The sequence below is a fragment of the Hippocampus guttulatus genome, chromosome 9, assembly GCF_054856545.1.
Source record: "Hippocampus guttulatus isolate MCC_2025c chromosome 9, RoL_Hgut_1.0, whole genome shotgun sequence".
In the NCBI taxonomy this organism is placed as follows: Eukaryota; Metazoa; Chordata; class Actinopteri; order Syngnathiformes; family Syngnathidae; genus Hippocampus; species Hippocampus guttulatus.
The window spans coordinates 13011166-13037618 of record NC_141269.1 but is presented as its reverse complement, the minus strand read 5'-3'; the positions used below and the strand labels follow the sequence as shown (position 1 = coordinate 13037618).

The 26453-nt window shown below is 40.5% G+C and overlaps 1 protein-coding gene and 1 long non-coding RNA gene across 2 annotated transcripts in view; one reads left to right on the top strand and one right to left on the bottom strand.

Moving 5' to 3' along the window:
* Positions 1-26453, bottom strand: part of LOC147200404 (uncharacterized) — a 72246-nt gene that overhangs the window by 37258 nt on the left and 8535 nt on the right. The gene's annotated exons all lie outside the window — the stretch shown is intronic.
* LOC147200405 (uncharacterized) lies at positions 521-24772 on the top strand. Its single transcript, XR_015101752.1, has 4 exons — positions 521-646; positions 5156-5342; positions 23495-23571; positions 24663-24772. It is a non-coding gene; the product is annotated as an uncharacterized LOC147200405 (long non-coding RNA).

The window sequence follows — 26453 nt, the reverse complement described above, 5'->3', positions numbered from 1 at the left end:
ATTTTTACTAGGATTTACAATTATTTGATCGAGTGGAAACAAATCGGTGGATAATTTGTATTTCATGAAAAATCGCCGATCGGCCGTAATGTCCTAATTTTCGCGATCTTTCAATGACATCATTGATCAGATCCGCGAACCCCCCCCCCCCCCCCCACAACAAACACAACCTCGTTCATTCCGGGGTTGTACTGTGCTGCCGAAGTGAATATGTGAGCCCGAAAGCTCATCTATTTTTAGCCTTGTTTTGTGTCATGTGAACCGAAAGCCTTTGTGGTGGGAGACAAGTGTTCCGTCTACATACCTTCAACCATCCAATCACAACGTAATAGGGTTCATGTCGTTTTTTTTTTAACTGATAAAAATGTCCAAAAACATTTTATCTACTTCAAAAATTAAAAAAAGAAATAGATACGCTATATGTGTTATTTATTTTATTTTAACATCTCTTTAATTCATAATCGTTTTCATCACTCAGCATAAATTACGTAAACTTCCGGCCATGCACATTCGGCCCACTACAGACGTAACAAGGACTACCCGTTGCTTCAACTAACATGAAAATAGCTCCGTTGGCAAGACGCAGGAAACATTTGCTTCGAAGAGGATGTGAGATATGCTGCAGTCACACCCAATGTGAATTGAGGTACACCATTCGCACAACGCGATGACATATAAAGTCAATGCAGTTCACCTACATAAAGCCGGATCTGAACAGCTGTACCGGAGTCAAACGGCTTTGAGAATGCACGACTTCGTCATATACACGGCACACACATCCCAGGTAAAAAGTGGACGAACATTGAAGGCAAAAACAATATGAGCTAAAAAGGAGCAGGCGTAGGCTACTTGGCGTCGCTGATAAATACATTTACAGACTTGTTTACGGCTCCAACCGAAATAGCAATTGTTTCAGCAAAAGCCTCAGCCAGTTCCATCGCTGGCAATGTTCATGCATTTTTTTCATTAATGTCAAAGGAGATGTAAACATTACATATTATATTTAATGTTTATTGAGGGGAGGGGGCGAAGATTTTGGGGGACGGGGGTTAAATCTTTTATCCCCCCAACACATTTGCTTTGGCAGGGGTTAACTGGAGAGTAAATATAAATTTTTACACACACATATATGCGTGTGTGTGTGTGTGTGATATTGTGCCATCTTCTGATCGAATTCGTGAATTTCTCAAACTCACTGATAGATTCCAAAAATTCAGATTGAAAAAAGCCTAGTTTTTACTTGTGTTACTACTTTCATTTTGAGGTCTTTCGATCATGATCTCGTGGTTTAGTTAACTACAGGGTCAGGCAAAATGATCTGACACATTTGTAGGTTAAATAAAAGGCCAGTAAAGAAACAAAAATGTGTTTTTATTATTGAAAAGTACATTTAATGCCATTCAGTTTTGTTATGTTTTAAGAATTAAGCGGAAGTTCTGGCGGTGCGAGGTCAGCCGGTTGATTTTTTTTTTTTCAATGCAGATCCAGTAGCTCTGAAGTTGGTAACCCATAACAAGATCGTGTTTCGAGCTGGTACGGGATCATGTCGACCAAGATCCAAGTGCAAACGGAATGCTCGTTGTGTTGCAGTTACAGATTCATTTGTATTGATAAATGTTTCCACAATGAAAGCGCAATGTTGCTGCCATGAATTGGACTGGTGCTCACCAGTCCAATGGCAGCAACTGAAAAAGAAACGAAAAACAATGGCATTATAAAGAAACAAAGAAAAATGGCATTATATGTACTTTACGAAAATAAAAACACTTTTTTGTTTCTTTACTTTATTTGCCTTTTATTTAACCTACAAATGTGTCTGATCATTTTCCCTGACCCTGTATTAACTGAAGACATGATTATTATCTTCAGTGTTCTTGCCAAAAATCAAACAAGCAAACGAAATCATCAATAGCATTTATCAGTTTTAACCACCAATGCTAACTCAATAAACCGTTTGTCCACCCGTTCATTATCCGAGCCGCCGATCTGCACGAAGGTCACGGGCATCCTGGAGCCTACGTCAGTCGGCCTTTTTTTTTTCCTGAAAATTTCAACTATATTTTGAGGTGTGCCATAAGAACGGTGTTACGTTACCGTGATGACTAGGGGCAGAGCTGTTCTGTGCCACGAATTAGTGTTGCACTTTCACTTAACTCATATTTAGATATAGTTTCCTGCAGCACACACAATGCAACTTTGATTTTCATGGTTCCCTATGCGACAGCACATTGAGCTGGTGGATAGCACATCTACCTCACAGTTCTGAGGTTGTGGGTTCATGTCTAGATGGATGAATGTTCTCTGTAGGGAAAATTATTTTCTCATTGGCTATCAGAATTGAATACAATTAAGCTCAACATTAGTTGGTCCAAGTATTTTCCGGGTCAAGTGACTCACTGTGAAACACTGACAGGTTCATTTTGTTTGCACACTGTTACTGCTAATACTGCACTTGTAATTACTGAGCAACCCCACAAAGAGCGTAAGGAAAATACAATCTGTGTCTGACAAATGTTAACATGCAGAGTAAGCGCTATTAAAAGAAACAATGGTGCAGTGAAATGCAACAACAGAGACTGCCCAACTAGGGGACAATAAAAGTAAGGTAAAACAAGATAATAGGGGGTGAATTGACATTTAGTCAGTGCTTCCAGTGATGAAATCAATAAGGCAGAGCAAAAAAATAAAAATATAAAATCACAAGAAAAATATTATTTGTCAAACCACTGTTAGTCTTTGATGAAAGATGAGGAAATTCCAACCAATGCCTATGACAGTAATTTTATTTTCAAAAATGTTCCTACGGTGTGAGCACACGGTTCATCCTCCACATACACAATGGTACATGATTAAGAATCCTCTAAAAGTGTTTTTCCATAGCGAATTATTGTTATTTGGATGGAGTTTCAATCCAAATCGTGTTTTGGCTGAGGTAAAAAGAAGCAGCTCTAATATTTGGACATCCTTTATGTCCAAGGAACAAATCCTCTTACCGTGCCTTGAAGCCTTGAAGTCAGCTTGCAAGGAACAGGCCAACAATTGACTTTTATTCACGATGGTCAACCTGTTAGCAGGCGGTTATCCCCTTCAGCCAGCTCGGAGAAGCCTCTGGTGCCCATCTTTGAATAAAGTGAAATTCTGTTAGAAGTGGCAGAGTGAATTCAAACAGAGCTGTGAAAGTGCTGAGGGCCATAATAGCCCAAGCAAGTATGCATGTTAAGGTACCAGCAGTACCCGGAGCTAAGGGGTAGACTTGAGCGTGCAAATTCCTTCCTTCCTGTGAATTTCAATAAAAGAGCACTCGGGGATGGAGATCAGACAGCACCTTGGTAGTCTCCGGGAATATCAGCATCTCTTCTTAAAGTAACTAGACTTGTATGAGAAAGATGCAAAGCAGAGAAGGCGGGGGCCTCGTAGTTACACAGTGGGTTCTGCACCCAGGTCATTAATCCATAATCATAAATCAGTTCCACTAGTCTACCCTATCTCTGAATATTGATATTTTTCAGAGCCCACTTTGCATAATACAATTCTCACAAGGTGCACCATTTAAAAAGCCATCTAAATCCCTTCTATTCCCTTCCATGAATGTTATTATTCAGTGAATCTGTTGCAGTAAAGGCTCTCAACTTCTGTGACAGATCCAGTCAATCTTTTCAGAACTGCTAAATCTGAAAATTCTCTACAGAAGACAATGATGGATTTAGAAGTGTGGAAGATGGAGAGTTTTCACTACTGAGTAATAGAGTGGCAATTCAAAGAGAAATATCACTCAAGATGTTGGTGATCATATACTGTCTTAGAGACCATCTAGTGAGTTGAATGAAGCCTTAAATTCATATTTTCATCAGCGAAGGTTTTTTGCTTCAAAAAGCAAAGTGGTTCGCGCTTTAGCACTTCTGTGGCGTAATGAACTAATAAGCTAAATCGGATGCCGTTATCAATAAGAGACACATAGCGACAGTCATGAGGAGTTAAATGCTATGAATAACAACCAAAAACCCCCAAAACAAAACAAAAACCTTTCATCTATATACAGTATATATATATATATATATACATGTATATACATGTACATTTTTTTTAATCTATATAAATCAGCATGTATTGTATTGTATTGTATCTATTCCAAAGAGACTCAATGATTTCCCCTCCAACAAACAACAAAAACACAGTCCCCTTGGCTGGACAGGCAGCACCACTACCTTTTTACAACTGAATGGGCCCCTAATGTGGATAAACTGTTCGGATAATGGATGTATGGAATATTAATGATGCAGTTTCCACCTGCCATCTTGTTATCCGACAGAGGTCTCTCTGCAAGGCATCGTAACGATGGATGTCTTAATGTTTTGCATACCAAAAGAATGATACCTTTCGTAGCTTGGGGCGTGGTTCCAACTGGGATCATTAAAAGTTGGGTTTTACATTGACTCAGGCTGGTACAGTCTTAACCAAGCCTGATTGTATCAACTGATGAAACCTGCTCGAATGAGAGGAGAAACATTTTTTACGACAACCAGAACAGTCCGGTTCCGATCGATTCAATGCCCCGAGAAGGAAACGACCTGGATGAAGGAGAATATTCCCCATAGTACTGCATAGGCTCATGTACTTACTGTTGATGTCACTCCTACAAAATAAATAATAATGTCATTTAAAAATATATGAATCCAAATCATAAACATGGGCACTTTTCGACAATCTCACACTGTTTATCCATCAGCATGAATCTCAAGACTCAGAGTGTGATAAGCTTTGACCTGACGGCCCAATGTAGGAGTCAGATTGTATTGTTAGAGTTAGGCATGTGTCTGTCAGTTGGTAGATCAGTATGGGTAGAAGCACGTAGGTGTTTATTGGTTAAAGCGGGAAGAGATGTATTGGTTAAAGTGGGTAGAGGTGCAGTTGTAGGTCAGGAGAAGGAGATATTGTTAAGTAGCTATTTGGGAGTAGTTGGTGCAGGTCAGGGGTGCCCACTTGTTTTCAGCATGCAAGCTACTTGTATGTTTAAAAGTCCAAATCATCTTCCGACTTTATTCATTTATTTTTAAATACACTTTTATATGTACATCCAAATTACTGTACCTTACATAACTGCTTGAACCATATTGCACAATACAACTAGTGTGCATTTTCTGTCCTTTCTTTACAGGAGATGCTGAGAGCAAGATGTGCGCACACCTCCCAATCAACACCAGTCATGTTGGAACGTTACTTCCCGAAAACGATGCTCCACATATCCCTCCGTCGCCTGGTTTGAGTACCAGCCAAGCCAGTTGTCCCAGTCCCCTCCACCAGCACTGCCCAACACACACCCAAATTCTCAAAGCAGCCACCAGGTAAACACTTTACATTTTGCAAAGATTGAGGAGAAGTGTGTCCTTTCACACACTGGTTAACAGTGGAAGGCTTAAAATCGCATGATATGGCCCCTTTATGTATCGTATTTTCCACACTATAAGGCGTTTTCGAGTACCTTCAATGAATGGCCTATTTCAGAACTATTTTCATATATAGGGCACACCACATTATAAGGCGCATAGATTAGCAGCAGCTCCTATATTTTGTTGTTCTACTTCTTCCTTTCATAACTTTGCTGCTGTGAATTGGGAATTTCTCCATTGCGAGACTAATAAAGGTTTTCTTATTCTTATTAGCAGCTACAAATAGTGGCTATGGTTGTGTTATGCATCTACTAGATGGAGCTACCCGAAAGGAAATACAGTGCAATACAAGACAGGTTTATTTTTGTACAGCTTTCATAACTGCCGCAGATGTAACAAAGCACTTTACAGAAAATTAAAAGTACTACGTCCAAGAAATCAGAATATTGATCCTTATGTAAGGCACATTGGATTATAAGGTGCACTGTCGGCTTTTGAGAAAAGTGAACGCTTGTAAGTGCACCTTATAGGTCGGAAAATACGGTAATACAGTCGGTGTATCCTTTACTCTGCTCGGGAACAATGTCCAGTGTACTGAGTGGAGGTGTCTTTTAACCTGCCTCCCTGGAGAGCACCTGTGGCTAAAGAGCTTGTTATTGATCCAAGCAGATAAGGAATGAGAGACAGAGGCCAAACATGGATGCACTTTTGCCCTTTCATGGCCTCCGGGGTCTTATTTGATGGTGCTCCATGTCTCTATCTGCTCTACTGCCTGTCAAAATGGAGAACAAAATAAAAAGCTAAGAGTTACTGGTACAAATCCTTGCTTAGTCTGTAAATGACCTTATAACCTATTTCACTCCTTGGAATTACATTTGTTTCAGCCACCACCTGTCACCTTTGTTAATTACTGTGTACAGTGTGAGGCAAAAATATAAGTTTATTTGTACACACCTGCAGGTGGTGGGGGCTGGCACTGACAAAAGTTGTTTGCAACCAAATTGCTGGACAACAAAGAAGGGAAATTATGTTTGGTTGTTCAATGAAAGTAAACTTAAAATGCAAAACTCCAACAAAGTACACAACATTTATGAGAACGCTGAGGGCTATTTAAGATGGTGACTACATGTTAAATTGAAGTAAATCTAAAGTTGATTCTGCAGAGTAACAACCAATATTAGCAGCAAGCTGTCAGCAGGCTCCTGGGTAAAGCATGAACAATGCATTAAAAAAAATATGGCAGCAGGCACACACACTGGGCTCTTTGGGATTTTTTTTCTTTTTTTGCCTTTCTACACAAAAATACATCAGCAAGTGAGATGATGCAGGCCTCAGTGAAGCGTAAGTCATTTCCTCCGTTTCTGATGCCTGATTTTCAAGAATTGAGAATGTAATATGGAGCCATCCTACTAAGACTGCTGTGGTAACCAAAGTGACAGTTAAGCCAAAAAGAGTTTCTACAAGAAATGGATCAGTAACTTACAAGTGGCACAAGTGGCCTGCTGTTCTCCAGGGAAAGATCACACGAGGAACACGATCTGCCAAAGTGGCTGCTACTGACCTTTGGTGACATTATTCAAATTGGAACGCAGATCCAATACTTGTGACCATGGCTCATTTTAATACAAAAAAAAAAAAAAAGCATGGATGCCTGAATGGGTGGAAGTACATGTATGTCTTATACTGCATTGATGAAGTGAGAGAATATAACATAAATTGGACACTAATCATTTTGTGAGCCTTTCTGCTACAATTTGAGACAATAGTTGACTGAATTTGAGGATCTTGGTGCACATTGGAAGTGCAGCGATTCACATAACTTTGATGCAGCTGGTGTCAGGGCCGTACCAATTAATGCCGATTTGTAAATTGTGCGTCAATTGACTACGGACCAATTTGCCGTTCTGTAAAAGAAACAGTCACCGATTAATAAGACAACACGCGTTTTTCGGTGCTTGACCTTTTTGACAAATTGGCAAATTATCTTTTTTTTTTTTTTTTAAATTCTCTTCAACAAGCCGATCCCGGATTGGGTTGGCGTGAGTCAATGACGCCTGAAGTGCGTTACTTCTCCAGTCTACTTTGCCATTTTCTCATGGTGGCCGTCATTTGAAAAATCATACTTTGCCTCCATGTGCCGTAGCAGTTTAGAAGGCTTCATTGATTTGCAGGCATGTTGCCACTTGCTGACAAGAGAGGGCTTGGTGTATGACAATCACCCGGAAAAATAGTCCCGCATTTTCATCTGATATTGTGTCTTAAACTCATGTTTCTTTTTTCTCTGAAGTTGTAAGGTGTTCTTCTTCTGTCCCATAAGATGGCCTTTCCCCTTTCCAAAGATGTGTTTTGTTGATATTTGCTAGCTTGATACCGCCGCTGCAGTGTACAATTGGAGTCTCTATTGAGTATCCAATAACGGAAAGTTTTTTTTTGGTTCTGATTCTGAAGGGAAAATAACTACAAGTATATAGAATGTGTGTGTGTATCTATCTATCGATCTATATACATTATCTATCTATCTATAAGATAAGATCTATCTGTGTGTGTATATATATGTATATATATATATATATATATATATACAGTATATATTTATTACTGTTATGTAATTTAACTTTGAGTGGCTCATGAGAGATAATGAAACCATATAGTCAGCAAATAGGGCCTGATTTCCACTGCATGATTCATGGTTTTATTCTGGAGGGTCAATTAAGGTTCTAAATGCCACACTGGATGGCTGTGTATGTGACAGGAATCATCCGTGTGATGGAGGCAGGGCTGAGAGCCATCAGCAAGGCCTATTAGCACTCTATGCTTCCGGCTGAGCTATGTTGGTTTGCCAATTTGTTTCTGGATGTGTCGGTTTCTGGTAGAGTGCATATTCTTGGTTTTGCTTATTGTTTATCATTTGGGGTCCACACTGAAATAACCTTTCAATGTACTGCATGTCTTTTTTTTGGTTTTTGTTTTGAATTCAGATTCATTTCAACAGCTGCTTGTTGGTGTGACATTTTTGTGCTCACAGCTCAGAAGACTGCACTGATAAATCTGCATATTTGGATCAAGCCACCCAATATCTTGGCTGGCGTTATTTGGAATGCTTTAAGCATTTAAATTTGCTGCTGTTTGAAGGATAGGACGTCTTGGCCTCGTCATCTTGTGGCATAAAACAACACAGGGCAGTTAGCCAGCTGTTCTTTAGATTTATAAACACAAGTTTGTATTTAAGTGCTGTTTCTCGTTCCGTACTGGCTGAAGTGAAAATAAAATGAAGTTGCTTGGTCATGATGCCACAGAACATGCTGTAACTTGTGTGCAAGTGAATCTTGACACTTTTGAACTGAAATTCAGGCATGTTAAAAACAGCAGTACAAAGCAATGACATTTTTTAAGATGTGAAGCCCCAGGCTGAAAAGTCATGTTTTGCCTTAGCAGCTTTATGTTCATCTTTGCATTTGTGCCCCAGTGGGATGAAATGACATGCTTGACATCCCATAGATCATCGTGATTGATTTCACTTGTTGAAATGTGTTAATCCTGTCATAAATATTCTCCCTAGATACGATGTGATACTTGATCAGGCAAGAGCTGACACGAACATGTCACTGCACACTGATCTTATGCTAATTAAGTAATTGTCATTTTGTCATCAGTAAAGCTTTTAGATGGGGAAAATAGTGATTCAATAACTTATTTGGTAGACTAGAAGAAGAAAGAAAGAACACTCCAGTACTTTACAAATGCTCATAGGTGAGAGCTGGTACGGTGATGACTGGTTAGCACGTCCGCCTCACAGTGCAGAGGTCATGGGTACGATTCCGGGTGCCTGCCTTCCTGTGTGGAGTTTGCATGTTTAACTGTGCCTGTGTTTTCTCTGGGTACTCCGGTTGGTTAAGTGAACACTGTCCCTAGGTGTAATTGTGAGTGTGAATGGTTGTTTGTCTATGTGTGCCCTGCGGTTGGTTGACGACCAGTTCAGGGTGTACCTCACCTACTGTTCAAAGTCAGTTGGGATAGGCTCCGGCAAGTCCGTGACCCTCGTGAGAATGAAGCGGTTCTGATAATAGATGGATGGATGGGTCGTAAGTAAGACTGTCATAAGGAGTATCTGCATCTCAGATATAGAAGGAGCTGTGTTGTTTCCATCTTGGCCGTTCAACAGCAGACCAGCTACACACCCTTTGGCAATGTTCTCGAAGCTGCATGAGAGTTCGCCTAACAATAAGCCTGCCTATATGTACTTTGGAATCTGCGAGAAGGCGTTCGACCTTGTCCTCCCAGGAATCTTGTGGGGGTGGTGGAGGTACTGGATGATGTTTTGGACATGATGTGGTTGTGTTGTCTTCATCAAGACACAATCTTGACCTCTCACTGGAGTGGTTCACAAATGAATGTGAAGCGGTTGGGATTAGAATCAGCACCTCTTAATCTGAGACCACGGTCCTCAGATGGAAAAGGTGGAGTGCCCTCTCCATATCCAGGATTAGATCCTGCCCCAGATGGAGGAGTTCAAGTTTATTGGGGTTGAAGAGTGAAGGCAGAATGGAATGGGAGACTGATAGGCATAAAGGCGAGAAGCACTCAAATTACCAGCCTATCTACATTCCCAACCTCACCTATGGACATGAGCTATGGCTCGTGACTGAAAGAACAAGATCCTGAATACGAGCGGGCGAAATGAGTTTTCTCCAGAGGGTGTCCTGTCTCGTCCTTAGAGATAGGGTGAGAAGCTCAGAGCTAGATGAGGGGGTTCCGGCATCTGAACAGGATGCCTCCAGGACTCCTTCCTGATGTGATGGTCCAGACATACATCCCTAAAGCTGCTGCCTCCACGATAGAACCCTCGACGAGCAGAAGAAAATGGCTAGATGGATGGATAAATACTGGTCCTAAGTAGATCATGCCAGTGTAATACAAGGAATTAAACAAAGAATGTTCAGGCAACCAATCAATGGCCCACGGATAAACAAATAATACAATGTGTTGACTGTTCAGCATTTCTACCAGAGTGATGAAAATTAAATCTGTCTTTTTGTGCATCTACCAAGACGACAAAGGCAGTCACAATTTTATGTAAAATTGGGGATAGAGCACATGCCTGTAGCATATTGTGTAGCTATCAGCCCCTAACCCGTAATGTGCACAGCACACCCGTTTCTGCTCACAGTATTTCAACCTGAACTATAAAATGAGAAAGCAGTGAAAATCCAACAGACATTTACTGGTACCATCGCACAAATAGAATTCTTTTGTGATAAATGAGAATGGATTGTAAATTACACTACGTAGGCCACAATATCTTGTGACTGCATCAGAAGTTACCGCTGCGTTTTGCACAAATGCACCGATTCTGATCATAGACCTCCGAATTTAACCAAGCAATGTAATTTGCGATAGTTTATTTTCTATTGACATTCGTTGTGAAAGGCACTACAACAATTCTTCAAAACCAATCGGATAAATCACTAAAACTACACGATTGATTTATATTCAGCTTTGTCTTGAAAATCAGCAACAAAGCACAATATGACTTGAATAAAACAATTTCTTAGAAAAATGTCAAACTACCTCAACAGAAAAAAAATGGAATTTACTGCCTTAACCTGTGAAAACCTCATTCCATCAAATCAACTTACAGTATTAATTTTATATTAAACCCACTTTGTAAGCTTGGTTGGTCTACTGTAAAGCCATAAAAGTAATTTTCAATCAGATCAGGACATCATTTTTACACATACACAATTTAAATGCCTGTGTTGGTTTCTTTGACAATAAAGATTGAAATTTCATAAGTTTCCGAAACAATCCGAATAGGGGCGGATCCTTCCAACGTAGATATGGATAAGATCTAGGTACAAAAAAGGTTTATTAACAAAAGGCAAAACTGTCAACGTACAACTCTGGATGCTCGTGACAAAGAATCAGGAGAGTGCGGAACAAACCAAAAGTGCTTGCAAAAGGCACACAATTTGGAGAACAAAATGCATGGTATCGTGTTTTCAATCAGCTTCCAAATTACTGACTCATTTCCAAAAATAAGTGACCTGCATGAGCACCGACAAGTAAGGAGGAAACACCCCTGTGACTACCCGCCAAGTAATGCACTGCATGATGGGACTTTTTGTGTCTTCCATGTGTGCTGTTGAATTGAGTGTGCATCACGCTGGTCTGCCTCTCAAGGTTAGAAGATAATATTGGAAAATAAGAATAAGATACACTGTAATTTCTACTCTTGCCAACGATATTTCTCGGGCTGCTTGAGCCACCTTAAGCGTGGGCTGCATACGCCCCACGGCGCAACCTTTGTTTACGATGGAAAACGAACAAGCAAACACCAAGCATTATTTTCTCGAATTGAACAGTATATGTGGAACATTGTAAATGTGATTTTTTTTCTTTTTTTTTTTTTTAAACATTTCATCCCTGAGTGATTCTCATACTTAAACATTCCACTTGCCTGCTTCAGGGATTCAATCCTGGTAGGTGAAAGCGGAGGGAGGCCTGAGCATTATGTAAAATTCATGAAGACGTCTGTCAGCGGTATGCATGAGGTAATTGGTTCAATAATAAAAGAACATGTCACCCCTCCTCGTGTGGCATTCTGTAGGCTGTTTCTGTTTGTGTGAACAATAATGCAAGTGTTTGATGTTACTACATCCTTGTCAACTCCAGTGTTCTCCCCAGACATTTAGCCGTGAAACCTTCCCCCTTTCATTTATCTTTTAATGTGTCTTCTACGGTTGCCGCTGATATGCAGTGAAATTTGCTAAATTGTTTGACAAATACCCAACAATTCAGAAGGGATGGGAGCAGTCAAAGCTCCCAGAAAAACAAAACAAAAACATGCATTCATTTGTTTTAACTTTGTGGGTAAGTTAAATTGCATTGTCCCGTGTGGCAGTAGACAGTAGCATTCCAGAGGCTTTGTCCAAGGCATTCAAGGACGGAGAAATAGACATTTTTATTGCCCAAAAAAAAAAATAAAAAAAATCTACAGAAATAGGTACTTTCAACTGGGATTCACTGGGAGACATTAGTTTGAATGCAAGAAACCAAGCTTCTCTGTGAAGGCAAAACTAATAATAATAATAATAATAATAATTTGGTGAAAATATTGGGGATAAGTACCATTTGACATTGTCAAGCGACCCTTGCACAAAAATACTTCACTGACTGATTTAAAAGGAACTTTCCTGGGTTAGTCTAACTGCAGTAATGGTAACTGTAAAAGTAACTGCATGTTCTGTCCCGTGTAATATCATCTCCAAATGTACAGTGAATTAATTAAAATCCCCATTAAACCTTTGGAAGATGGTAAAAACGACCATTATGATTTTAAACTGTCCAAGGTGATATGCAAATTGGGTGCTAAGCCCAAAGAGCATTATGGCAGTGGACAGAATGTAGTTTCATTCCATACACTGCAACTTTACGGTACTTTACATATAGAGACGTCTGTCAAGTATAAAAACGCTTTTGCCTTTTTTCCCATTGTGACATTTCATTTGCACGTGGCGTATGCATCATATACACGCATTGGGCCAATGGAAATGTGCCAGCTGGGCACTTTTCCTTCCTGTACATGCCCCCCCTATTTCTTTTGGGTAGTTGTTTCCATGCATACTTCTGTGGGTTGGTCAGTGTGCTTTGCTCATAATGGATCATCAGCACAGGAGACAATGCCCACAATTTTGATGCATTTCATCAACTACCTCTATACCACCAGTAAACTATATAGAAACAGCAGCGAAAGCAGTATAGAAGCTATATGATGCATTTTTAATACTTGGCCCACTCTATGGTTTGTGCAAGATAAACAATGGCCTCGATGACTCTACAGTGGCATGACCATTTTAGCAGACACCCTAATGCTTAACATTGCAGAATAATAAATGTTATTACAGGGCCTCATATACCCATGCATGTATTGTGTTTTATGTGCACTTTTATTAAAGGAATATCGCACAATAAAGAGGTACTTCATGACTCCAGCTCTTTTCCCCCCCATAAATAAATTCATCACTCATTTATCAGTTATGTATCACGTCCTTATTCAACTAAGTCTTACTGCGTCAAGACAAATCACCAACGGATTTACTATTTCAAACCATAACAACAATAAAAACGGTTAAAGCTGGCTCAGGGAATAAACGTGGTATGTTGCAGTGATGTCACATATCATCATCAGGGTATCATTTACGCACAGGTCTGTGTGTGCATGCATATATATATATATATATATATATATATATATAAAAATCATATTCATCTTTTTATGTCACTGAATTTTTTAAGCCTATGGCAATAAATAAATAAATAAAGGGAATTAGTCATACCGCTTCATTACTCTAGGGGAGTGTATATTACTCAACCCTAATTAATTCAAAGCAGAAAAATAAAGCAACATGATTTGCTAACTCTGCAAATTGATCCACATTGTTTGATTGTTTAAAAGTCAATATTTCAGTTTGCAATCATTTTCTATTCTATGCATGCTCAGACTTCTTGGTGTTTATTGTTGTCAACGAACACAATTTCATAGAACCAAGCAGTTAATAAAACACTACAACTTAAAGCTACAAAATAAATAGTTTCTTTCAGTGTTTGAGTTGTGCCTCTATTTTTCATTTCTCCACCCGGTTATTGGACCAAGCATGCTTTGCAATCATGCATTCGTCATCCAAAGTGTTGATTGCAAATGTCTCGTCCCTTGTAACACAGTTAATAAATTCACAGAATCTGTCAGTCACTGATCGCCAAATGACGCCCCCACAAATAGTCGTCTGTCCCGATTTGTCTTTGACTCATGACTGGGTCCAGGGTGAAGCTCCCTATCCCCTGTTATCGGCTGGCTTTGGCTTCACTTCACCTGTAGCCCTGAAACGTTTTCGTGGAATAGAAAATGGTTAGATGTTAACACATTAAGCATTTACCGTATTTTCCGCATTATCAGGCGCTAAGAAAGCATTACATTTTCTCAAAAGCCGACAGTGTGCCTTATCATCTGATGCGCCTTATATATGGATCAATATTCTGATTTCTTGGATGTGGTATTTAAATGTTCTGTAAAGTGCTTTGTTATAGCTGCAGTGGTTGTGAAAGCTCCACTATAAATAAAGCTGGATTCTATTGTATTTCCCTTAGCATAGCTCCGTCGAATGGAGGCATAATGCAACCACAGCCACTATTGTAGCTTCTTTTCTAGGCGCCTTACAATGCGCGCCCTACATATGAAAAGAGTTTTAAGATAGGCCATTCATTGAAGGTGTGCCTTATAGTGCGGAAAATATGGAACGTGCATACAAATCTTCCAATGCTAATCATTACCCAGGACTGTATTGTTAATGAGCATTGCACTTGCAAATTTATACAAAACTTGATCACATGTTTTTACACGAGCAGATCCTCCAGCTTGCACATCCAAATCTTGGAATCTGGGATAAAGCATTTGTGTGCCGCCACAAAATTTGGATGCTCTCAGAAAGGAGGGCATCATTATACAACCCACTCAGTTGCTGTTTATCGCCTCTCTGGTCCTCACAGCTCTGTACTGATGACCTGAATGTCACAGAGGCAGCAGGAGACCTCATCTTAAGTGACCTTAACGACTTCTGAATCCGACCTCGCTTCCCCTGGCTTCCTCATAGCACCTCTCGCTCGCTTTCTCACACTGCACGTCTAGCTCAATCTTCCTGCTGTCTCACACACGGCATATTAGCATAGCACTATCTTTAACCTACCTCTTTGATTCATTAATGAAGCAAGGGAGTAGCTGAAGCACATTTAATGAATTTAATGGAATCAGAGCATGACCAGCCCTCCTAAATCATTGGCGCAGGTGAAAGAGCAAAGGAGCCTTTTCACTTTAGAATGCAAAGCAGGTTTCCAGACAGCCTTTGAACAAATTGTCAGCATCAAATGTAACATTGCTGTCTGATGAAAAGCTTTTTTGTCTGCTTATGTCTATCTTTTTTTTTTTTTTTTTGATGTGCTGTTATTTTTATTCTGAAAAGACTAATTGGTAAGTGCGCAACATCGTTTTGAAACAAAGCTATCTAATTCGGCAAAATTGTTTCAATTTACTATTGCACATATTTTAAACATGAGTTGTTGTGAAGGCTTGTCCCATCAGGGCTTGCCACGGTGAGTCACGAGCATGATTTTTTATATTATTTTTTTATATGCCTGTTTCCCCCTTCCCCTCTCTGGATGCACTTGCTGTTGCAATTCATGCATATTTTTTTCAACTGGGCTTGAGGCCCGCAGTGGCTGGGTTTTAGGGCACTGGCCGAGAATTGACCAGGCTGCGCCTGCATGGAAAATAGTAGGCATTAACCATTACACTGAAAATGCATTTATGTCATGGGCATTTAATTGTCATATTTATGTCATTTATCGTAAATTGAAAAGATTTGAAGCAAATGCTGGATTGAGAAAAAAAAATACATTTGTATTGTTATGACACAGCATCACTCGGCATCGCCTTTTGAAAAAGAAGGGAAAAAATAATAACCAACCAAAAGTATTCTTTTTAGAAATGATTTCCATAATACTGTAGCAGAAAATATCAGTGTCGATTTAAAATGATTGGCTTGGCCACTGCCGAGCTAAAATGGTTTGGATAGTACTGATGAGATAAGTGCACGGCATAATTACTTGACTGCAATTAAGGACTAGATGGCACTTGAATGCAGTGAAAACATATTGATTGTTCCTTCAGGTTGTTTAGCTTCTAAGATAAGGGTCACTTTCCAAAAATGTGTGCCCTCATTTGAGAAACCTTGAGGTCATATTCGACCAGGCCAATCTTGTTTATTAACACGTTAAAATTGTAACCTAATCCTGATTTTTCCATCTCATATGTATTTTGTCTCTTCACATCTTGACTATTCCAAGTCTTCTCTTTTCACCTCTTTTCAATAGATATATATTATTTCTCTACACACACACACACACACACATACATATATATATAAATACTGTATATATACAGTGATCCCTCGCTACTTCGCGGTTTGTTTATCATGGGTTCAGTGCATCGCGGATTTTTTCAAACATATTAAAAAATATATACTGTATATATATATATACAGTATATATATATATTTTTTTATATATGCATGGAGTACAGTACTGTATATGTTGCTCTATGTGACTCGCTGTTGTTTTGCAGCTTCTTGCGGACCGTTTGCGGACTTAAAAAAAAGAAATCGCGGATTTTCATTTAGCGCGGGTGGTTTTGGTCCCCATTAACCGCAATAAACGAGGGATTACTGTATATATATATATATATATATATATATATATATATATATAGGGTGGCACATCGGCCTCAGTGCAGAGGTGCGGGGTTCGATTCTGGCTCCGGCCTTCTTGTGGGGAGTTTGCATACCTACCCATACTGTACCTGCGTGGGTTTCTGCCTTCTGTTTCATCCCACATTCCAAAAACATGGATGGCAGGTTAATGGAACACTCTAAATTGCCGCTAGGTGTGAGTATGAGCACGGGTGTTTGTTTGTCTATGTTTGCCCTGCGATTGGCTGGCGACCAGTTTGGGATGTATCCCGCCTACTGCCCGGTCGTGGGCTTGAATCCAGGCCCGGCCTTCCTGTGTGGGGTTTGCATGGTCTCCCTGTGCCTGTGTGGGTTTTCTTGGGGTACTCCAGTTGCGGCCCAAAGACAGCTTGAATAGGCTCCAGCATGACGACAACCCTTGTGAGGATAGGTGATCAGATAATGGCTGGATGGATGGATATTGCTAGATGGATAGATAGGTATGGCTGGCTGCCCTGTCGCCCACATTTTTCAGAAAAATGCATCGCTGCTGCCCTGTATGAAAAGTAACATTCAAGCGTCACTTTCTCAAGCTGACAGAGTGGCCATAACCACAGACAGCTGAACATCCTGCTCCAACCAGAGCTGTGTTATCATCACATCACATTGCAATGCTTCTAGGAGGGAAATGAAAAATTGTTTCGCAAACTAGAGCTCTACATGAAGGACACACAAGGACAAACACTGTCAATTTATTGTGTGATACATGAACTTAATGCACTTGTCACAGACAATGCAATGAACATGATTGTTGCAGAGGGGTTTTCTCCACGAGTAATTTTCTTTGCACAAACTATCAACCCCTTGCCTGCTATTGTTATGCATGTTTTTGGAAGGTGGGAGGAAATTGGAGTACCCGGAGAAAACCCACGCAGGCATAAGGAGAACATGCAAACTCCACACGTGGGTGACTGTTTTAGAGCATATCCGCTTCACAGTGCAGAGCTGCAGGGTTCAATTCTGGCTCTGGCCTTCCTGTGTGGAGTTAGCATGTTTTCCCCGTGCCTGCGTGGCTTTTCTCTGGGTACCCTGGTTAATGAAACACTCTAAATTGTTCTTAGCTATGATTGTGAATGTGAATGGTTGTTTGTCTGTGTGCTCTGCAATTGGCTGGTTCAGAGTGTTCCCCGCCCACTGTGCGGATAAGCCGATTATAACATGGATGGATGGATGGATGGATGATTTCTTGTCAGTTGTCCTCAAATTGTGGAAAGCACTTTTATTTACGCTACGAACTGGCTCCACTGTTAGCTGGCATACCCGTAGGGCGTGTTTTAATTTATCATATAAAAATGTTATAAGATAAGAAAACCTTTATTAGTCTCGCAATGGAGAAATTCCCGATTCACAGCAGCAAAGTTATGAAAGGAAGAAGTAGAACAACAAAATATAGGACCTGCTGGAAAGGCAGCCACTCACGCGGCGCCATTTTGAAGTCAAAATAACAAAATAACACAACACAACACATAGGACACAGACAGTCGTGCAATCTTCACCACTTTTCTGTATACACTTTGTTGTCTGAAGCAGTTATAGATGAAAGAGGAGAGGATCAAAGTGTCCTTTCACCAGTGGATCAGAAACATAGCATATTATCTATGTTTCTGTAATTAATTCATTCATTCATTCATTTTCCGAACCGCTTAATCCTCACTAGGGTCACGGGGGGTGCTGGAGCCTATCCCAGCCGTCTTCGGGCAGTAGGCAGGGGACACCCTGAACCGGTTGCCAGCCAATTGCAGGGCACACAGAGACGAACAACCATGCGCACTCACACTCACGCCTAGGGACAATTTAGCGTGTTCAATCAGCCTGCCATGCATGATTTTGGAACGTGGGAGGAAACCGGAGTACCCGGAGAAAACCCACGCAGGCCCGGGGAGAACATGCAAACTCCACACAGGGAGGCCGGAGCTGGAATTGAACCCGGTACCTCTGCACTGTGAAGTCGACGTGCTAACCACTGGACTACCGGGCCGCCCTGTAATTAATTTTCATGTAAAAAAAAAAAAATCAAAAATGTGCTTATTGACTGACTAAATATCATCCTGTTAAACAGATCATTTCTATTTTTCACTTTTGCTGAAGAGAAATTTAAATTCTAAATATGAGTAAATTGAAGGTTGACCAGCATCTTAGAGCTGATTGAATTAGACTTCAGAGGTTCCACAATAATGAAAAAAAATAAAATAAAAATCTTGAAAGTCAACTTGTGAAGTGCTTTGCACCGTCATCACCAAGGAAGTTGTCAACCTGCTAGTGCTTAGTTTCTCGATCTAAGTCACTTTTCCCTATTTACTGAGGCGTCTTGCCACCGTATAAAATATACAGTTTAAGTTAATTGATGACTTTTAATTGCCAGGAAGTGAAGACCCGAGTGTGAATGGTTGTCTCCATGTGTTAGCCATGTGTGAGACTTGTGACCTTTACAGGGCTTAAAAGGTCTGTTTCGCTGGCGTGGCTCCAGCCCCTGCACTATTCTGTGCAGGATAAGCATCATCTCCACGTTAATGAATCAATGAATATTTTGGTGGGGTGACAGACAGTTCATGAAGGATGAGTCACTTGAGAGAGTATCTTTAAGGAATTTACTGAGTAGTTGATGTTGCCTTATGGGAAAGAAGGTTTGATGGACGGATGGTTATTCAGTGAACAGTGTGTCATTTTTGTATCCATCTAAAAGTAATTAAAAGTGGAAATGCCTTATTGTAACCTGACAAGCTAGGTTTTTTTTGTTTTGTTTGTTTTGTTCACTTAAAAGAGGTTTTCACAGTTACCTTGGAAAGAAAACAAAAAAAGAGGAACACTGCGAGAGGTGTAGGGGGAAAAGGGGGGGGGGACGTGCCCCTGTGCATTTTATTATTATATATTTTTGTTTACACTGCACCCTAAGCATGGTATCAGCTTCGTGTTCACAAATAAAGTATTAACAAAAATAAAACTGATATGGTGGCACATCACAGGAAGTTGTTTGTTTATGTCACTCTGTCATTCAATATCACTCCACATTGTTTGATATTATTCCACAATTATTCATTCAGCCTCACAGCCTTCATAATCAATTTCTCCAGAAATTGCTTTCTCTAGTTTGGAAAAAAAAAGTGATGCCGTTCAACTCCAGAATTGTAAATGTCGGAAATACACAGCCAGTCGAAACAGACGGCAAGCGTTTTGCCCCACAGCTGCATCAGCCACGTCCAGACCCAATGTCAATGGACTATCGCACAGAAAAGTAAAAGTAAAATCCTCAATTAATTCTTAACACCTATCATCTCTCTGGGGTTAGAAGAACACTTGTGTATGGCTATAATCTAATATGAATGAGTTAACAAAAAAAAAAGAAATCTATCAGATCATATATTTGAAAATAGAGCACTACATTATTTTAATGCTGTGTGTATGTGCCAAGAGAGCCACAGGGAGGCTTAATGAGCTGAACTTATAGTGGATAGTTAAATGCACCGTTAACCTTATACAATTACCATAACAAGTGACACATTTCCTCCTCTAAACCGCGGTCTCATTTTGGCCACATAGAACTCATCTGCGTGCTGCCCATAAAGCACATAACTTCATCCGAGCGCTGCGTGTGTTTAAAAAAGAGGCACATGATGGTAGCGTGGTTATTTGCACTCAGTCATCGTTGTGACATAAAAATCCATGGAGGAGAAGAGTTGCATCTCTCTTCCAGGCTGGAATTGACCACCAATCGATGCGCTGGGAAATTGGTTGCTGGTGCAGAGCTATGAGGTGTGAAGCTGATGGGAGGGGTTGAAACTGTTTGGTGACGCTTTAGCTAAAGATTATTTATGACCATACATACATTTTCTGCTGACGCATTGGCAGTTAGGCCTCAGATTACAGGCTCTTCATGCCAAATGTCTCAATTTTATTCTTTTAAATGGCAGACTTGTAATTGTATCTCTTGTCACATGGTTATTCTGTGATTACACGCCAGAGTCCAAATGAGTATCATTTACTCATCTTCATTGTCTGCTCATTCTGGCTCAGGTCCTCAAGCCTGAATTTCTTGTGCGAGCTTTGCCTTTTTCTCATTTTATCTCTCTATCCTGTCTTATCACCCCCCCCCCCCCCCACTCCACCTGCTCAGCCCACCGCCCAACATTGCTTCCCCCCCTCCATCATTTTTCTGGCTCCACTGCACTCATTTCCTTCTTTCGTTCGTTTTCTCATTTTCATTTTCTCGCCCCCCCCCTTGCGCCACATACACTTGAAGATGAGCTTATCACTTTCTGCATCGCAGGACCAAGCTGTCATGTTGGCTCTGAGTAAGTGTGTATGGGTGCGTGTGTGTGTATGTGTGTGTCATAATGGTGAGCAGCTTGTGAGTGTAGGTAGGCTCGAGAACAATGACTGATTTTGCTTCAAACTTGTCACTGACTCGATCCAATGTACGTACTCATGCCATGACAGCAACCCCAATTCCAATGTTGAGACGTGGTAGATAATATCAATAAAAACGGAATTTAACGATTTGCAAATCCTTTTCATCCTATATTCAACTGAATACACTAAAAGGCAAGATATTTAATGTTCATACTGATGAATGTTGTTTGGGATTTTTTTTTTTTGTTTTGTTTTTTGTTTTCCCCCCCAAAGAATCTTTTATTTTGAATTTGGTGCCTGCAACACGTTCCAAAAGAGCTGAGACAGGGGCAACAAAAGACTGGGAAAGTTGTGGAATGCTAAAAAAAAAAGAGACCCCTTTGGTGAATGGGTTATTTGGAAACGAGTGTCATCACTGGGTATAAAAGGAGCATCCCCAAAGTATTTAACAATCAAGGATGGCCACTTTGTGAACAACTGCATGATCAAAAATCACAAAGGTTTTTGAATGCTTGTCAACATACAATTATAAGGAATTTAGGGATTTCAGAATATACAGTCCATGATATTATCAAAAATATTCGGAGAATCTGGAAAAATCCCCACGCGTAAGCGGCAAGGTCGAAAACCATAACTGAGTGCCTCTGACTTACCATCCCTGAGGCGGCGCTGCATTATAAATAGTGGAACGCTACAGAAAACTAGTGTCAGTTAACAACTTCTCAACAAATGTAGGTTCAGACTCTACCAAGCAAAACAGACCTCTCGGCGATCTGGTATTTTCAGTTCTCCAAGTCGTTTTGTGATCAATGGACTCCTCTCCCGCAGCCATTCTGTCTCATGGTCCTCAGGCGTCTCCACGCTTGAATCGATACTGCAACTGCTGCAACTCATGTCTGCTCATGGAACGGATTAGCCAGTCACTTAACTGGCGGCGCTTCATGTGATTTGATTGACAGAGCAAGTCATTGTGCTAAAAAAATGGCATGACGTAAAAAAAAAAAGGCCATGGTAGAAAAGGACATATTAAAATATATTTTATTTTGTTTATGTTATAAAATGTTGGAAAATAAAGAGTGAGAAATTGAACAAGTGAAGCCAAGCAAAGAGAGCTCAAAACCTTTCTGATATGCCGACTTCTGACAAATACTGCACATCCTTTATGCCACCATATCTCAGTGATGGAATCATTCGTCTGAGATGACACCCCCCACCCCTCCCTCCCCAACCCTTTCCACTTGCGAAAAAAATTAAAGTTCCTATTTTGACTCATGACAACTTCTTTAGCGTCAACTTAACTGTGCCCCATACTATGATATTCTAATGAGTTTGTTCCACAACTGGCCAGCGGGCAAGTCTTCAATAAACTAAGAGACAGTACCAGAGGATGAATAATTTATTGAGTTACATGGAGGAAAAAGGTTCTGTCATTACGGTAAGGTGTTATGAGCTACGGTTGATGAAGCTGTTGGATCTCTCGAAGGTTTATAGAAAAATAGACCTCTCAAAGATGTGGGATTCTCAGCGATCCAAGTCGTTTTGTGATCAACCCTCTTGGCTACCACTAATAATAATTTAAAGCGTGTCTCATGTTGTTAATTTTGGCAGCGGTGCCCTGCATCTCAAGGGACTCTTGAGTCATAAGTTTGCTACTTTTAAGTAAGACTATTTTCAGAAATGGTCGTATTTCTTTGTATAAAGACTATTTTTCACACTGCGCTGTCAGAGGTGACTTGGAACAATCAGCATAAATACATAAATAAAAAAATAAAAAAGCCACTGCTGACAAAATAACATGCACTACTGATATGGCCTTTGACTCTCGCAGCCTTTTGGATCCGTTGTCATCATTTGGGTTCCTTGCACAAATAAAAGAGAAATAATCCACCGAAGTTGGAATGAATCAGGAATATTTTAACAAAATTAGGATTGTGTCGGGACATAAAACAGTCATTTGTGGGTTGGAAAAAAAATTGATGTGATCATGAACCTCGCATCGTACCCATCTTTAAGTCCGATGTCATTCAAATGATTGAAGGGGCTCCTTCCTTAGAATCACAATTTTCCCGGAGAAGAGTTCTACATGGGTCCATGTCTTAAGATGCTCATATTCACAACAGTATCTGCCAAGCAATCTGCACGTGACCCATTCGTATGATGGTTCCGACCTGAAACACACCAATGAATGCATCTGACTCTCAATAAAGAACAGCAGTTCTTTGATGCTGCTGCGATAGCAATATTGAGAACAAGAAAAATGTAGGCGCACAATGCTTTGATGCTGTTGCAGACACAAAATCAGGGACAGTCTGTGTGTGTTTACTTATTTATTGTTTATTCTGAAGAGCTGTGCTGATGCCAATCAAATGCAGCACTGGCAGGTTTTTCTTATACTATCCAGACTGAAACACCTAATCCTTCCAGGTTTATTTTCACTCTAAAGGACCTGGAGAAAACTGCACAAGGACAGGGAGAATATCAGCAAACCAAACAAGAATAAGGTTAGTTTGCATATATAGGAATGAGATTATTTGACCCCAGAACTTTCTGTCTATTTGGCCGGCATGAATTTCTGTTCCATATTTATTTCTTACTACCTATTTCAACAATCTCTGCCAAGTTTTTCATTGATTGGCTCATGACTATTTTTCAATATGCGTGTTTTGTGTAATTAAAAATAATTGACATCATTCTTATACGTTGTCAGGTTCTGTCTTTTAACACGCAGATACGAACATTTTGAAACTACTGTAAACGTAAATTCTAAATTCTTTGGGGCCATCGCTCGAAAAAACATTTTTTTTGAATCTCTCGCAACTTTAAAGTCTATCAAGGTAATTTAGTGAAACGCCCAGCCCGAGTAGCTCCCACTCAAGCAGCAACATCTGGCTGGCATTCTGCTTGACATTAAAATGATGTTGGTATCCCTTGAACCACACACTTTAAATAGCACGGCCATTTACATGTGAGCCCAACATGCTCTGGGGTAATTTATCTATGTATGAGTGGATGAATAAGTCTGACAATTAAATGATGAATGGGTGTTAATGAGTATCAAGTCAAGCACAGCGGAAATAAACCAACATGCCCTAAAAGATGACAACCATATCAGACGTCAACAGCCTGTGATTCACCCTCGGCCTCGCACATTCATATACAATTCATTATCACCCTCTTGTCCAATCAACTGGCACAGTTTCAGTAGCATAGTCCAATGTGAACACTATGGGGTGCAACCATTCATTTGCCATACCTGTATTCCTCATTGGGGTCGCTGCTGTCATTACCAACCCCCAACCTCTGAACTTCGTTGCTGTAAATGTGCTTACTACTTGTCCACTGTGCAGCCACAACCATTGAATACTGACTCCAAAAAAAAAAAAGAAGAAAGAACAGTCCTAAATGTTTATATAACAGGGGGATGTTTGATTGTTTTGAGTCTTTATGTGAAAGAATTTCCCAGAGGGGTGATGGTTGCCACACTGTGACTGAGAGCGGTCTATTGAGTGAGAGACAGCTACTTTGTTCTGTCCTATCATTTTGTTTCTATCTTCCTTCTGTTTGCTTCTACCTTTGGAATCATTTTCTTCAGATCTTCTTAAAAATGGCAGTCACACTGGACAAATGATGACATTTTCGCTTTAATCCGATCCTTGGTGGACCGAGCCCGGGGGGCCAGAAGAGCGGCTGCAAACCTGATCGGGACTTAATGACAAGAGACCTTCTCCAAGCTTTTCTGAACTCAATTATCAAGTAAGAGCCCAACAACGGTTCCCCAAAAAAATGTGAGGTAAATTCAAGCAGGGATAACAAATTACCATGAAGTGACTTTCTTATGCTTTATCTAATAATTTACGGGCATATTTTCCAGTTCACGTTTCAGTCAATCTCTTGCGCACTTTCAAGGTGTGGCGATTTTCTCAACTAGCCTTCTGACACAGCCATTCTGCGTGATCTGGAAACTCGTTCGCAACCACACATTAAATTCGGACTAACTTGTGTTGTGGGGATCCGGAAGTTACATGGATCCCTGCCAGTGCAGTGTGCGGCTCATTTAACAGGCTACTTTGTAGGAGCTTGCTTTGCATGCATTTAATAAACACAATAAAAGTAATTTAATCAGAGGACTGTGCTCATGATTGAATGTGCGTCTGCGAGAGCAAGGGAGCCAGATATTGTTTAAGCGTTTCCTAACGACACATCGCGGTGCGCGCACACGCAGGTGTATCTCTTCAATAAATTTCACGACCGGTATACTGTACATGAAATACAACAATTCCAAATCGAACTCACCATTGTCCCCATTAGTAGTACTGCAGTTGTGAGTGGTGGAGTGCTAGTCCTTGGTACAGCCTCTGGAGTGCGGATAAGATGCGTAAGTTTCTGGGAGAATCATGCACCACTAAATTTGTCAGGGTGCGTCCATTTCATGAATGTGTGTTAAATCTTCAGTGGATGGGGTAATCTGGGCAATCTGGGCAGAAACCGGTACCGGTAAATATTTGGTTCTGTGGCTCTCAAGAAAAGTGAATGTTGGCTGATATGACTAAACAGAAGGAGAGGCAACTATAAGGCCATTTGCACAAGCTAGACTGACAACAACAAAATCATTCCAGTGAGGATTTCATCGTGAAATTTAGCCTGAACTCAGACCCGTCACCATGAGCGGGCCATAGGGGGTCCGTGCCTGCACACCATGATGCTTGTCGCAAGACATGTCTGTGAAATATGTACGGCTGTGGCATCAACGTATTCAATAAATCGTTTGTGTATATGTATTCTAAATGTTGTCTTTGATAATAGTTGCCAGCGTTGGTCGAAAAGGGTGCCATTCAAGACTACGAGGTGTGCTACGCGAATATATCCAAATGTAATAGAACAAAGTAAGTGCTAGCTGGATGGTTTTAATCCTAAATCCCCCCCCTCCGCATTTCATGTGCCCCCATTACGACTGAGCTGTGCCGACGGGTCTGCCAGTACCGAGTGCCGATTCCCGTTTTCTTTTAGGTTCCACCTACAAAATCTGTAATTGTAAACCATGTAAACGATTTACCCAGGTAACAATGTGAAGCAATTTCAGAAAAATCAATAGTCGCACCATAAAATCTGTCTGTCACAGCAGCACAAAGGCGACGCACTATCTCACAGAAATGGCCACATTCAGATCACAGCGGCTCACAGAAAGAGCACTAAGTCCCCCATAAAGGCAGCCTTACACAGCATGAAGTACAATAAGCGCAGAGTGTAAATAGTTTCCTGCTAATGTGTGCACGTCAAGCCTGACATTTTTTTTTTGTAGCCACATGATTTAATCAGTGTGGTACTTCTGGAGATATTTGAATTAACAGTCAAGAGGCAATGCTAGAATTTGTGGGCAGGTCAC